Source organism: Lepisma saccharinum, chromosome 4 (assembly GCF_977018435.1).
Source record: "Lepisma saccharinum chromosome 4, izLepSacc3.1, whole genome shotgun sequence".
In the NCBI taxonomy this organism is placed as follows: Eukaryota; Metazoa; Arthropoda; class Insecta; order Zygentoma; family Lepismatidae; genus Lepisma; species Lepisma saccharinum.
Window position 1 is genome coordinate 71,180,571 of NC_139232.1, and position 14,931 is coordinate 71,195,501.

General features: G+C 37.5%; 1 protein-coding gene across 2 annotated transcripts in view; it reads right to left on the bottom strand.

Moving 5' to 3' along the window:
* Ppat-Dpck (Bifunctional Phosphopantetheine adenylyltransferase - Dephospho-CoA kinase) overlaps positions 1 to 11,474 on the bottom strand; it is a 36,472-nt gene extending 24,998 nt beyond the window's left edge. The window contains exon 1 of one of the 2 annotated variants that reach the window (XM_083120737.1): positions 11,350 to 11,474. The gene's annotated coding sequence lies outside the window, so the exon portion shown is untranslated. Of the gene's footprint in view, positions 1 to 11,184; positions 11,204 to 11,349 lie in introns of those variants that run through there. The other variant, XM_083120738.1, reaches the window with a different exon arrangement.
* Between the last annotated feature and the right edge of the window lie 3,457 nt (positions 11,475 to 14,931).

Here is a 14,931-nt window from a genome sequence, read left to right on the forward strand (position 1 = left end):
GCTATGAAACGTTTTTGAGGATCAAGTTGCTTCCAGCATTTTGAGAGAAATGGCCGGAAAAGGCTGCAGCTGTTCTTTCATCAGGACAACACACCTCCTCATCGGGCAGCCATTGTTCACACATATTTCATGGAAAACAAATTTGAAGAGAATCCACATGCTCCGTCCATACTCACTTACCCTCGCAACTTGCAATTTTTGGCTCTTACCTGCACACAAGGACAGTCTGCATGGTCACACATTTCCAAGCCATTCCGCTCTTACAATCAGCAATTTTTAAATATACAAAACAGACTCCTAAAGAAGCATTTGCAAAGGACATGCTATCATGGTGTCAGGGTTGTGAAAAATGTGTACGTCTAGAGGGAGATTATGTTGAGAATTGACGACAGTTTCAGCTTTCTGAGGTGAGTATATTTTTCAGAATAAATTAGGAGACTTTAGAATTTGAATGTAACTAACTAACTAACTCTCTAGCCTTCTTAAACCCGAAGGTTCATGGCTGCAGCAACACAGGCCTTCCATCTTTCCCTATCTTGAGCAAGATCTATATACTCTTTTCCATCCCTACCGATTTCCCTTAGGTCCATCTCAACGTTGTCCTTCCATCTTCGTCTTGGCCTTCCTACAGGTCTCTTACCATCAGGTTTCCCAACAAGAATCCTGTATACTCCTCTTTCCTCTCCCATTCGTGCCACATGGCCTGCCCACCTAAGTCTTCTTGATTTAATTATTCTAATAATATCTGGACATGAATACAAATTATGTAGTTCTAAATTATGTAACCTTCTCCACTCACCTGTCTCCTCATCCCTTTTAGGTCCAAATATTTTCCTAAGGATCTTATTTTCAAATACTCTCAATTTATGTTCCTCTTTCAATGTAAGGGACCAAGTTTCACATCCATATAATACTACAGGCAAAATTACTGTTTTGTATATTTTAACTTTTAGTTTCTTAGATATTAAACGAGAAGACAAAAGTTTATGAAGAGAGAAGTAACATGCATTTCCTGAATTAAGCCTACTTTTTATTTCCTCTTTAATATAATTTTCATTTGTTAATATTACTCCTAAGTATTTGAATTTGGAAACTGGTTCAAACGAGTTGTTATCAATAATTAGATTTTGATTATTACCTAACACTTGGTTTCGGCCTGTAAGCATATATTTAGTTTTCTCTTTGTTAACTTCCAAACCTATCTCTCTAGCAGTTTTGAAAAATATTTTAGCATTATTCTTAATTGTATTCACATCATCCCCCAGTAAGTCTACATCATCTGCATATGCTAACATCTGAGTCACACCATTTAATTTTAGTCCTTCTTTAGTTTCTTTTACCTTCCTAACAGCATATTCTAAGGCAAAATTAAAGAGCAATGGAGATAATGCATCTCCTTGTTTTAACCCATCATGAATTGTAAATTTTTCAGACATATTAATACCCAAACGAATTTTACTTTCTGTTTCACTGGTGCATACTTTTATCATACTAACAAGCTTCTTAGGTATTCCGAACTCTACTAATATATTATATAGTTTATCTCTTTTGACTGAATCATATGCTTTTTTAAAATCAATGAACATTTTGATTATATTCCCACTTTTTTTCAAGTGTCTGTCTGATGTGAAAAATTTGATCAGTAGTTGATCTGTTACGTTTAAATCCACATTGATAATCACCTATAATTTCATTAACATATGGGGTTAGTCTTGTTAAAAGAATGTTAGATAATATTTTATATGTTGTTGAGAGTAGAGAAATTCCACGGTAATTTGAATGTACCTCGTATAAAATAGCAAATTACCAATGTGATGATGTCATATGGATGCAAAAGTATGAAGTATTTCTTGAACATAAATATTTTTGTCTTTAAGACGAAGCAGGGGCAGTGCCAGGGGGGCACGAGGGGGTGCTTGCGTGCCCTTTAATTTTCTTCTGCACCCCCTACATTCAACTGAAAACACTAACATTAATATGTAACATTATGTCATGTTGTCATATTGACTGCCGAATGATAGGTACTAAAGTAAGACCGTATTTATTATATGCAACAGGAAAAAACTGAAAGAGGTGACGATACCTTCCTGTACTGGCGGCAGCCTCTGTAGAGATCAGCGGCCATTTTTTTCTTTTGTCAGCATAGTTGTTATGAATTTTTTCATCTTTTGTTTCTTCAAGTGGTCTCTTCATGGTTTCTGATAATTGCCTATAGCTTAATGTGAGTTATGATTTTGTTTTTTGCATTGTTGATAAACAGTTTGTTTTCCACCTACTTGTTCTTCCTTACACTGGAGCAAAAATTTCATCTGCTTTTAAGGTACACCAGGTCGTGCTCCGGAAATTATTTAATGAGAGTTGTAACAAGAAGGGTATTTTTCTTCTTAATACGTTAAATGTATTGGTTCCACGTAACAAAACATTTTCGTAAACAACACGTAACAATTTTCACACATATAATTTAATTTCAGTCACATCAAATTGTTAATTATTGTAAGGGCGTTGCAGAAAAACGTTCACTTCAAATTGAATTAGTATATTATGAGAAGGGAAATATACCTAGTTTACCCCAACCCCTGAAGAAAAAATACTTTGCTTAATCCTCCCTGGTGGAAAGAAATACTGCGGACGCCCATGAACAACACTTTTTCTAAACATGAGGTTTGCAACACTGCTGTAAGCCTCTGGCCGTAGGTTTACACACAAGGGTTTTGGCCCGCTCTTCTCCCTATATTCAGTATGCTAAACCTTATCTGCCAAGGGAAAGTAAACTGTCCTCCCCCCCACCCCAGTTTGAAGATGAATAATCCTGGCGTCGCCACTGAGACCAAGGTTGAGAATGGTCATTATGAAATATGTCATAGTTAGGTACGTGAAGTTTTTGTTTTATTTTTCCCTATATTTTGGGATTATTTTTTACTGCAATTCGATGTTATTTTTACATGCATTTTTTACGGTTTCTTGTATGCATAAGATTTTCACATTGCTTTAGTTATGGAAAGTTAAGGCAAATTTTAGTTTTAATGACAAAAATAAATAAATCAAAGGCTTGCCAGTTACCTTTGTGAGAAATGACCAAATTTCTTGCATTTGGAAAGCTATTTCATCTCATCGGTCACTAAATATAAAATGTTTATTGAAAGATATCACCCAAATCTTTGAACACACATCATATTTCAAACCTTTCACTCTGATAGAATAAAATTTTCAAAAATTGTTTTCATGAATTCACTTTTCAGTTTACAATAACATTGATGATTTTCCACGTACAGATGGTGCATAGTAAATATTCACAGCATTCACTCACTCACCACACTTTCTATATAAAAAACAACCACCACTAAATAGAAAGATAGCAGTTTTTTTCATTCACCCTAACGGAATGATGGGTTTAACAAAGGATTCCACAATTCGAAGTGCAATGTACTCCTTGTCTTCTTTCCTTCTTTTAAGCTTCTCGAAGCTTTCGACGACAGAAAGTTGCCAGTGTAGTGGTATTGTCGCCGCCTTGTAATCAAGCGGTCCCGGGATCGATATCCGGTGGAGCCACCACAGGTTGGGATTCAACAGTCCCGATTAGCCTTTATGTGCATAAAGTGGTCAGGAAACAGCCTCTCACTTCCATTGCTCTTAATCAAGGAATCCTTCCGCTCCTATGTTATTTTGCAATTCAGTGATTACAATATAATGTAGTTCTATCTGAAGCATAAAGTCTCTCAGAAGCAAACTATTGCATTTACTGCTGGCTTTGGGATGCTGCGAAGTACACCTCAGAAGGAAAAGGAAATGAAAGACAATGCACAAACCATGTAGCTTCAGTGATTCTGCCTGACTGAAATTTCCCTAACAATGCCAAAATTCGCTCTCAGACCTCAAACTATCGTTTGGTGTACAGATATGCACCCACACCCCTATGCCCCTCCCCACACAACAGGTGTTACTAACTGATAATTTTTCAGTTACTACAAACTTCCCTTCCGAGAAAATCCCCACGGCAAATTCTATTTCAGGATGAGGTCAAAGCATTGTCACTCATTTCTGCGCCAAACTGCAATACATGAAGAATGACAAACTCTTTTGAATCGAACTTTCACTAGCTAGACTAGAAATGGACAAATCTCATAGTGCTTCTGGTAGTTCCTTTTGAACAGAAGAAGTTTTATGCCCAATTTATAGTGCATATTTCGTGGCGTTTTTCACGTTAAAGTTCAAATTCGGTGTGATTCAGAAAAATGGTATAATTAGCTTTATTTCGCGATTCCGAAACACCAAAAACTTACCTCCTTAACCTACCCAAATACATTATAAACACTTATTTTGCTTTCCTCAACTTTTCGGTGTTATCGTTAAAACGAAAACCTCATGTCCCCAGTTATAGTGTATCCCCCAGAACGTAGCTACGTAATATTCACCTGTACAATTACATTACCTCCCAAAAAAAATATCCTGCATACTCCTGTGTTTACAGCACATATTGAAAATATAATATGCACAGACTAAATTCACAGAAATGTGTAAGTAAAGTTTCTGGAAAGTGCCTTGTGCTACAACTTGAAGGTACCTTGACAACAGTGATACCATTTGTATGAGAAAAAGAGCTATGTATTTTTTTTTATTTACAAAAATAATTTGTACTAAAGTTTATATTTGGCTTCACAATAACTTACATGTATTTACATCACAAAACAAGCACATCTCTACATCAGTTTTCAGAACAAACATAAAGACGACCTGCCAGCCCTACATTGGATCAGAGCGCAATGTTTGTGGCGGTAGAGCTTTGTTTGTGATTCGTGTTGTGTGTAGCGATCAGATTTATGCAAGAAAGTGCTGGACTGAAATGCAAGAACAACAAGAACAATTGAGTTCTTAATTGAGTGAAGATGTAATTATCGGTAATGTAAGACCCACTTTTGTTCTCTCATGTTTCCTTCTTATAACAACATGTTTTCAACTCTATTTTTTTTTTTTTTTGCAAGTAGCAGTGGCAAGTGACAGCAAAATATGAAAAAACGTAAAAGTTGTTGAAACGTTAACACTGTCGTCGAATAGATATTACAAGCAGACATTTTTTATGCAGCCCACCGACACAAGCGAAGAGGTAGGCCATTTCGTTTACCCTGAAGAGATAACAAGAGGAGAGGGCTTTGAGAATACAATGTAAGGAAAGACTTTTTTGGGGGAGTTTAGGACAAAGAGTGCTATGGGGGTTATTCCGGTTCAGGTCTGGCGGAACAGGCCAGTGTTGTCACATTGGATTGGCAGAAAAGAGCTAAATCGCAACTAAAAATTGGGTTTCTATTTCTCGCAAGCAATTACATGTATTATAACCTGTTTATATGTTGCATAGTAACCTGTCATGTTGCCATCATAGAAGGGTCCCAAACAAGGATCCTATGTTCTATTATCATGTACAGGTGTCGACTCACACGAGGGGCAGAACAAACTACAATGCAAAGTATTCACACTGAATGAGAGAGCTCACCTTTACCTCTGTTTCTTCTTGAAAGCTTCCACCCTGTAGTGGTTATCCTAACACAATATGAAGCCAGATGACCTGATTGTGGGCATGTCAATGTTTCTTGATCTTTAATTCATTCTCCATGCATTCTCATCATCACGATTAACATAGAGCAGAACAAATGAGACGAAAATATCCAAAATTTAAATTACGTATATTTAGTAGCACATACAGGTGTCAGAAATTCATTTACCTGGAAAGCCAAGACTGGAATTAACTACAACCATTCCTTTGGTTAGACAACAGATAACAATGGTGTTTTCCTCGGTGCGAGGAAGTCTTGCTCCCAAAAATACTAAATTTGCAACAGTAGTTCGTACCAAACTGACAGTTGCTGAAAGTGTGGAATTCTGTCGTCTGCTCACATCACAAACGTCATACTGACCCAAAAATTATAGGGTTCTTTTTCACCTTTTCACCTCAATTGCAAAATAAATAAATAAAATAAGAAAAAAAAAGTGCTAAGAATTGACAACAGGGCTCGACCACTATTCATTGGATTTTTGTGATGTCTCATAATTGCTAGTTCTTTCTGGAGGTGTGTGTATAAATCACCCAGTGGTTGAAAAAATACAAAGAAAGAAAACACAACGAAATGAACAAAAAATCTAGATCAATGACATTTGGTGGGCGGGAAGGGATAACGTTTAACAGACATAATTATCGTACTGATGGCCGGTATCAACACTTTTCAAAATGTCTCCCACTGACAAGTAAAAAAGCAGCCTGGAGAGACACTGAACCACTCTCCATGACATAAACCCCCGCACCCCCCTTGTTTTACAGATTCAAGCACCTAATGGAAATTATCACACTTTTGTGACTACTCTACGCTTCGCCACTGCTAACATTGTTCACAGTATGTTCCACATTTGGTATGGTTGGCCTAAAGTTCAACCACCCGCATACGGTTACTCGAGTGTCTCTCTGGCTAAACCTGGTAGCCATATATAAATGTTAGGTACCTGTATCATATCTGCCGAACACGTCTCACTCGTTCATTTCGTCACTTTTTGCATTGGTACTTACGTATTGTGCATTGGGAAACATTCTTTTAGATGTTACTTTGCTTTTTGCATGAAAATAACTTCAATTTCTGACATTAACAGTTAATATTGTTCTTCGTTTTTCGCTTCCGTAACATCATATGGTCACGCACTTGGCTGCGCAGCTTGACTTGTGTAGTGGATATGCAGTGTTTCCAACCTTACTAACCGAAAAATGCCCCACACACCATTCACGGATAGCCCCAAAAACCATTCACGGTAAGGTTAGGTTAGGCAAACATAGTTAAAATTTGGGGTTATAACCGGAAAATACCCTACACACCATTCACGAATAGCCCCAAACATCATTCCCGCATAGCCCTCCAAACCATTCACGGTAACGTTAGGTTTGGTTCGGTAAGGCATACGTAGTTATCAAAAGGGACATCATTCTCTTGTAAAACAATGGCTTGGTTGGAAACAGTGACAGGAGATTACGTCATGAAACATGAAACATCCGGTTCATTTAGAAAAAGCAAATGGAAGCAATGGCAATTGGGCATCAGAGAGATATTTCTCTTCACAAATACATGAATTCCCGGCCAAACAGATTCAACAATGAAAGACAATACCTCTACGAACCTTCAAAATGCTACAGAAACTCATTTCGGTAAGTAGTTTCTTCTGTAAAAATAAAGAAATCTGTTCGGCGTATAGGATACTGTTACCAAACGTTAACTTCCATTGTATTTAGAAGTTTATTTTAGCGAGGAAGTAGACTGATGCAGTGTCTCTTAATTCAAGCGTTCATGGCATGTAGACTGTTTACAACAGCAGTTTCAACAGTGAAGGGCAAAAGAAGGACTCAAATAGATTACAACTGAGGAATAGAGCACATTAGTGATCAGGTCATTTTACTTCACTCCTAATCCCATTCTTCCCACCCCACACTCAAGATTCACTGTCTTGTTTCAGTTCTCCTGGGAAGAGGGGGAGTACGGTTACCAGATTGCTATAAGGGAAAAGTAAGTTAGGTATGACTTAAGATGACGGGACCCTCTCCGATTTTCTTCATATTTGGCATACTTACTAATTGAGGCCTGCTAATGACGAATCTGAAGTTAAATTGGTAACAGTTTCATAGATCGGAGACACATTAAAATTTGATATTTTGTGTTTCGCATGGTTCGTACTTATCAATTGTGTATTGCGGAACATAGTTCAAGGTGCCATTATGCTTTTTACAAGAAAACAAACTCAATTTTTCACATTCTGAGTGCTTTTTTAATTACTTGCTTCGCTTCCGGAACACGCAATATGGCGGGCACATCTTGACTCACGTCGTGGGTATGCAGTGTTTCAACCTTCTTCACCGAAAAATACTTACTATTGTGTTCGTCACCGGTGGAAATTATACATTTTACATGGGTAGCTGATGGATAGCCCCAAGAACCATACATGGTTAGCCCCACGAACCATTCACGGATAGCCCCACAAACCATTTCCGATAAGGTTAGGTTAGGTTTGGTTACGTTAGGCAAGCATAGTAGAAAAAAGGGGGTTGAAACACTGACAGGAGCATACGTCATCAAACGTTCGCAGCATTTGGTTGTCGTAGGGCAAGCAAATGAAAGCAATGGCAATTGTGGGTCGGTGAGACATTTCTCTTGAAAAATACAGGATTTCCAGGTCGAATATATTCCACAATGAAAGAAAATACCTCGACGAATGTTGTAAATCTTGGAGAAACTCATTTCCGTAAGTAGTTTCTTGTGTAAAATTGAAGAAATGTGTCTCCGTTGTATGAAACTGTTACCGTTAAATTTTGTTGGAAAAGTCCAGAAATTGCAAAATAATTGCGAACCATTGACGCTAGCCCCACGAATTATTGACGTGTGGTTAGGTTAGGCAAACATAGATAAAATTTTGTGTCGTGGTAGTATCAGGATCTAGAAATGGCTTCCATTTTTGTTAGCAGGACAAACTTTCATTTTCATTTTGGGCAATGACTGAATCCAAATAAATTTCACTATTGAGTTTGAGACTTGTAACTTGCATAGGGTCTGGATTTTCCCGGACATGTCCTACATTTTAGCCTTATGTCCGGCATCCGGGATGAATTTGAAAAATATCATAAATGTCCTACATTTTGAGCGTCACATAATATTAATTAGGAAAGTAGATAACAGAAAAAAATCATGCAAGTTACAAGTTTATGAACTGCGCTTCCAAACTCAATGGTGAAATTTATTTTGATTGTCATTGCCAAAAAAGAAAAAAGTTTGTTCTGCTATTAAAAATACGGAAAAACGGAAGCACTTAATGAACAAAGTTTTGGAACTGTTCAATGCCTGAGCAGAATCTCTTGCCTTATGGATGCAAGGTGTTGCCATTCTTATTCAATATAATTTGATTGTAAAGCAGGGGTATAGAGAACAAAGTTATTCAGGGTGTCTGCCAGAAAAGAAATCAACAAGTAAGTCAAGAAGTCAATAAAAAGGCAATAAATTATTCTTGTGGTCAATAATTTTTGCTATCATAATGACTGATTGGTTGATTTAGTTTATTTTACTTAAGTTTTTTCTATCCCTTTGGTTAATCGCGAAAATGATAATGAATGGCGGTAAGGTAAGATGGATGAAGGGACAGTCACAAACATATAGGGACAACCGACACAAGCCCCACATAAGATCATTGGCTTGAGTCCAGACGGCAAAGCCTTGCTCGTCTGCCAAACACAGTTCAGGATGCATTAATACGAGAAACCAGATCTAATTCTCTTCTTAAATTCAGCTTCAGTTTTCATCTTAACTAGCCCTTTGGTAGGGGTTTTCAATAAATAAATATTTATTTATATTTTTAATTCCAAATTTCCAATTTTGTCTAAGTAGGGGTCGGATAAATAAACGTTAAGAAAGATGGGAAAAAGATCTAGAAAAGTCCAGAAAAAAAAAGTAAAAAATTTTGGATATGTTATTTTGGTAGACACCCTGTTATTGAACTAAAGACTACCCAAGATGAAACTTCTCGAACTTTAAACTTCTCAAATTTTAAAATACGGTAATTGCTGAGTATTTGTTTAAGATTAGAGGTCATAATTCAAATGTTCAGAGAATACTTTTATTATCATCAGCCCAAAGGACTAACGAGAGAAATTATTTTTTTTATAAAGTCTGTAAAATGTCTGTTACTGGTCCCTATAATTTCAAAGAGTTTGACTGTCCGCTCTAACGTAAATATAATTTGACTAAACCTGAAATTTTGACAAAAATTGTCTCCTCAGAGAAGTACCACTTAAATCATGTATAAGAGGTGCATTGATTAGTATGATTGCAAGTCTTGAAATTTTGCATTTAAAAAATCATCAAGAATTCATTGTTTTAAAACTGAAAAGTGTAATTTTTCAACTACTTTCTAACGTGGTCTATAGAAATATGTATTATTTATTGAGAATGTTTTGTGTCCTACATTTCCCTTACAGCGATCTGGTAACCCTAAACTTGATTGAATTCTTTGTTAAACTGAAGGTATAATTTAACAATACAGAGAATTTATCCAATTTGTTTGAAGTTTGGGATACTTACTAATTTGGGCCTCGTAATCACGAATATGCACTTAAAATGTGGTGCTTATTTGGGGGCAGGTGAATCCGGCCAATTTCTAACATGCCTTTAACAGGGACTCTATAGAGAAAGCCGGGGAGCCGGAGCAGAGTGGAGGCGGGGCCACGTTAGCGGTTGGGGGTGATAGGTCAATTACCCCAGGGGTGGAGCCCGGAATAGGTCAGAAATTTGGACTCAAAAATTTCAAACTGCAATATCTTACCTTTAGTCGGCTATAAATTGGTAAATAGTTCTTTCCGTGCTCCAGATTTATGGTCTTCACAATTAGCATTACATAATGTTCACAAAAACAAAAAAAAAGTTCAAAATTGAGGGTGTAGAAATAAGAACTTAATTTAGATTATTTTGCTATTTCCACGTGTGAGCACCAAATTTTAACCGCAGATTCGTGATTAGGGGGCCAAAATTAGTGAATATGCCGAATTTCAAACAAAATGGAGAAATTCCAAATTCATTTCATGTGACGCTCAAAATGTAGGACATTTATGATATTTTTCAAATTCCTCCTGGACTCCGGACATAAGACTAAAATGCAAGGCATGTCCGAGAAAAATGGCCTACATCGAGAATGTGTGGGGTCCTACCCCCCACATCAGCGCCTTCATGACATGGTGCTATATGCAAGGTGAACTTTACCTTTTACATACAGAAAGGAATAATCTTCTATTTGTATTTTTGATGATGAAGTTTCATGTGTACTTCAATGTTCTGAGTATGTGGTACAACAAGCAAGGTTTATAAAATGCAAGCAAGAAATTGTTTCTTCCAGATAAAAAAATAATTAATAATTTTTCACCTCCATTCGAGAGATCATAATATATAGAAATAACTTTGAACAGGTCAAATGAAAAGTTTTGTGCTGGGTATGGTAATTGAAAATATTTAACTTTAAACAGAATTTATGAATCAAGTATAAAGTTCACGTAAATCATTATTTGCATATAAGCAAAACAAAAATAAAAACGTATACTGAAAAAAAAAATGGTTTCATTTTATGACACTTCACTGTCACTTTGGCTAATTGCTTTAGGGAAACTGAGGAAAGAACACTCACAAAACGAACGTTCACGCCCAGAGCATGACTCGAATTCAGAACATTACACTATATAAAGTAAATAAGTAGAAAATAAAACAATGGAATCGAAATCTTGACATTGATAACTTATTTTCCATGTTTCAAGAAAATAACTCGACTTATAATTTAGCAAATCATCCAAACCTTGTTTGGTGTTAACAAAAGTTATTTCACGCCGAATACTTGCAATGTCATTACTTCCTTCTGTACTTTGTACACACTATAGTGTAATTATATACAAAACGCGACACACTCGGTCAAAGTTGTAAACAAACCACACGTAACTAGCGCCGGTAGCACCACTGCGTCCAGAAGTGAAACTACTCATTTCGCCGAAAGTTGGAAACAAAATCGCAGCGATGGCCGACAACGGTGGCCAGTGGCGTACGGCATACTCAAGGAAAGAGGTCGCTTTAAGGGTTTCTCAAGAGAGAAAAGCGTCTCTAGACGTCTCTTGATAGGCAAATTGTCCATCGCTACTTTAATTACTTTTTTATTCTACATACTGTATTGTTTTAACGAATGAAACTATGTTAGTTCGATGCAGACATTGTTCTCTGCTTATTGAAGTCATTATTTCAATTCATTTTCTTCACATTGTGTAATACAGGTCGAATGAAAATAGTGGTGGACAATTTGTCTACCGGAGTAAGAAAATCATGCATTTTCAAAACATTCCAGTTACGAGCACAGCCGAAGACGAGCCGAAGCTCACCCAGGCCCGTAGCCAGGAATTCTTACTAGGGGGGGCAAATTCAATCCTAGAGGGGGCAAATTTTTAATATATTGTGTTGCATTGGCAGATATAGCAGGGTACAGAGGGGCACTTGTCCCCCTCCTCCAAAAGTGATATGTAACAGGAAAGAGATGATATCTTTAAACTCCAATGAACAAAAAAATGACTTCGGAATACCAAAGAATACAAAGATAAAGTTTAACATAAATAGCGACTGTATCGACTTTATATTTACAGGTCGAAAAGGTTAATAGACGATTAATATGTACCAACAGTTTTGGGCTTCTCTGCAGAACTGATTAAGGAAGTCCTTTATAAATCGTGCTTCATAATGTAGTACTCTAGTTCCCAGTATGCAAGATTTTTACGCACAAAGGAATCTAACGAGAATCCAACACCACCATTGTGTTGTGTTATGCAAGAAAAATCGAATTAATTAAATCGGGCCGCCTCGGCCAATCCATTTCTTTGGGTAATTTTCATCCAGCCACTGTCGCACGCCCAGGCAGAAGTATGGATGGGCGTAATCAACAATCATTTGATCGAGCCATTTTTCCTGCCCCAAATCTTAAATGGCATCACTTATGAACATTTTTTGAGGAACGGGATGTCAATGTTGTTGGAGGATGTGCCTCTAGCTACAAGACGTGACATGATTTATCAGCATGATGACTGCCCAGCTCGATCCCCCGATGGATTTCACGCCTTGCGACTTTTACATTTGGAGCCACATGACAAGACACCGGTAAACTCGCAAGAAGAGCTCAGGGCGAGGATCTTAACAGCTAGTCAACACATCAAGGACACCATCACATCACGAGTTAAGAGACCAAATGTCCGTTAAAACCTGCGTGCCTGCATTCGTAACGGAGGTGCCAACTTTGAGCAAGACGTGTAATGTTCTTTAATTGTATTGTTCATTGATTCCATTCACATGAAGATGAATGAAGTATTATTTCTTGTACACAAACGTGTATGTTAGCAACATTTGTACCTTGTTGGATAGCAGATGTCACAAGGAAGTAATTTAAGTAATTTGTACGCTTCGTGTCATACCATTTTTGTTATTAATACGTTACCAAGTAAACTAAGAGTGCATTTTTATCATCACTAGTAGGTTTAGACCTACCAGTTACTTACATGTGATTGTTATTTGGGAAAAACTTTTTTTTTTCAACGAACCACTTATTTGTTAGCTATCAGAAAACGCTGAAATAAGTTCCATACAATGATCAGTTTTTTCTCAATTCATCTTTTTATGTGGAAAATTGTCATTTGTCATTGTCAGAGTGAGCACTTGCTTTGAGTCATTCTGTAAGTCAATGTCATGTTTTCTTGTTCATGCTCTCTGTAATTTGCAGTGTACTGTTACCCACAAGAATACAGTGAACAATTCTTTCAGACAAATCTCATTTTTTGTAGTCAAACGTAGCACACCCTATCTCTTCCACGATAGGTCCAAAATGAGTTCGGATTGTCGTTTGTGGGACGATTGTAGCCTAAATTGATGTGTCATACATATCCCTTTCTATTTGAAAATATTGTGTGATATCCAATATGGCGGAATCCAAGATGGCTGCCATGATGGCCACCCCCCCATTCAATGCAGTTTCCGCACCAATACCCACTTGCAACATGTGATTTTCCTCCGTCCACGCATCTCATTATTACTGGCCTGTTCCGATACTTTTGACTAACCCTGTATATATATATATATATTATGAAAATACATTACGTGATCAATTCATATGCCAAATTTTCTCTCAAATGTGTACGCTCCTTTTCCTCAAAAGAATTGTTCATGCATTTAAGCAGCAACAATCTGAAGTATATATATGGCCTTACTTCTCTCTCTGGAACGTTGGAAACGGCCCCGGCACCCACCCAGCGTCGAATGACATGGATACCTAAGGGAAACCCTGGGGGCTAAAGGCGGTCAGGGGCGTGATGCTAATCACATCACCCCCACTCACGACCGGATCAAGAAAGTGTGGGGGTGCCACACCCACACCCCCTACACGTCTTCATGGCGTGGTATTAAGCACAGGGGAGCACTTTACTTTTTTTTTTTACTTTCTTACTTCTCTCTCGGGTAATTTAGAATGCATTACAGAGAAAAATCATCTTGGGATCGAAGCGAGCAGGACAATCTTAGATCCAAATATATGCAAACTGAAACAATATTGATTTAATAGGGCGCAAATAATTTCACGGGGTGCCATGGCATTCTCTAACTTTTTTTTATTTAGATCGTTTTGGCTCCCAGGGCTTTGGACTATAAGAATAGGAAAATGCGCACGAAATGTACTTTTATTTGTATAAAATTTGAAAGCGAGGGGGCAATTGCCCTTCTGTGCCCCCTGCAACTGCCCTTGGCCGTCTGGAAGAAAAATGCAAGAAAAACTTGAAAACTAATTCCATCTTGAATATCCATTTGTACTGCTATTCTTAAGACTGCTAGTCATGATTCTTTACTTCAATGTTTGCCCCCCCCTAGATTAGACTTCCGACTAAAATTGGGAGGGGGGCGATAATGCCCCTGTGCCCCGCTGTGGTTGCAGCACTGTTTGTGAGTGTCTCTTCATCAATTTCACGTCATCACTCATTGTCACGTTTAGCTCGAAGTGGCAGAAAGGCAACGCTAAGTAACAAAAATCGAACATCCATTCCCTCTCTCTCCCACATGAATCACTATTACCAATAGGTAGACTTCGGAAACAAAAGATAAAGCAGTTCAAACTTCATAGCAACACATCCAAGAAGAACATCCAAACACATTAGGTACCTTTCATACAAGACTTCTCAAAATGTCACAACTGTTCTAGGTACTGAAAATTATGAAATCATTTCCCAAAGTCTGAATCTAGAAGGGATTTTCTCCACCTAATCCTAGTACGACATTATTCGTAATCCCACACACGTTAATAAATCACAAAATCAATAAGTGTCTTTGTTATGTTGCTAGAGTAGCCTAATAGAGGATATAATTG